General features: G+C 43.3%; 1 non-coding gene across 1 annotated transcript; it reads right to left on the reverse strand.

Annotated features, from left to right (window-relative positions):
• Window positions 1–446: 446 nt before the first annotated feature.
• Window positions 447–555, reverse strand: LOC133802843 (small nucleolar RNA R71). The gene has a single exon (XR_009877588.1). It is a non-coding gene; the product is annotated as a small nucleolar RNA R71 (small nucleolar RNA).
• Between the last annotated feature and the right edge of the window lie 980 nt (window positions 556–1535).

A 1535-nucleotide genomic window follows, 5' to 3' on the forward strand; every position in this document is an offset into this window, starting at 1 on the left:
TCCTTCTGGAGCTCCTTCCACCAATCCCGCTTCTCCACAAACTTTCGCTGATAATAATCCATTCGCAATGGCTCGCAATGATGAAATCCAACCAAGGATTCTCAACGACTACCTCCATCCTACTCGCACTTCCATGCCTTCATGCATTATTTTCCCTCCTAATATGCCCGCATTAGACTTTAAACCTGGCATGATTAAACTTTTTCCCACATTTCATGGAATGGAAAACAAAAGCCCATACGTGCATATCAGAGAATTCGAGGAGGTAGTAGCCACATTCTATAACCGAGTCAAAAATGCCGATGTTGTGTGACTGAAGTTCTTTCCTTTCTCCTTGAAGGACAAAGCCAAAAGCTGGTTATACTCTTTGAGACCTAGGTCGATTGGAACATGGGAGGAGATGACCAAATCTTTCTTTCTGAAACACTTCCTCAGCCATAAGACCAACAGTCTAAAATGACAGATTTCCACATTTTCCCAAAAGGACAATGAAACGTTCTATCAAGTCTGGGAAAGATTCAAAGATCTGTTGAATCAGTGCCCGCACCATGCTATGAGAACTGGCGTTTGGTCAGTTACTTCTATGAAGGCCTCATGAGTCATGAGCGCCAATTTGTAGAAATGCTATGCAATGGTGAATTCCTCGAAAAAGAGCCAAGCGATGCTCTTGAATATCTCGAAGAAACTGCGAAAAAGTCTCACACCTGGACTGGTCCAAGTGCTACTGACAGCACCAATCGACACAAACCATCTGGGATTTATCAACTTCGAGAAGAGGATAGTGTTAAGGCCCAACTCGAAGCTTTGAAAAAGCAGTTTGAGGCCTTAATGACGAAAAATGGCCAAAATTCGCACATGATCGCTCAAGCGGAACTGCAAGAACCATGCTTTGTTTGTGGAGGGATGGAGCACTTAGCAAAGGACTGCTTAGCTTTTAATGAAATGAAGGGGGTTTATGAGGAGCAATGCAATGCCTTAGGGGCACATAACAAGCCATTCTCCCATACGTACAACCCTGGTTGGAGAAACCACCCAAATTTCAGTTGGAGAGATTCCAACCAAGCTCAATCGTTTGGAGGCCAATGGAGAAATGAGCAGCAAGTTCAACCATCAAAGGCGTATTCTGCACCTCAATACTATGCTCATCCACAACGAAATTCTCTCGAGAATACTCTTCATGCATTCATGGAGGAGCAATCCAAATTGAATCGCCAAATGATGGAAGAAATCAAGGAAAAGAAATGTCAATTCTCAAAATTGACTGAATCCTTGGCCATTCCAGAAAAAGGCAGACTTCCTTCCCAACCGAAATTCAATGTGCAAGGCCAACACATGGCCCAATCTTCAAATTATAATGATCAGAATGTCAAGGAAGTGAATGCCATCACGACGAGAAGCGGTAAAACTCTGCAAGACCCACCCATAAAATCCAACACTCCCAGTACTCCAAAAGTCATTTTCGAAAATCCACCACTCGATGTCAATCCAAAAGTACCATTTCCCCAGGCTTTGAAACCTGTTGGGAAACTTCCTGA

This window comes from Humulus lupulus, chromosome 9, assembly GCF_963169125.1.
Source record: "Humulus lupulus chromosome 9, drHumLupu1.1, whole genome shotgun sequence".
NCBI classification, from domain to species: Eukaryota; Viridiplantae; Streptophyta; class Magnoliopsida; order Rosales; family Cannabaceae; genus Humulus; species Humulus lupulus.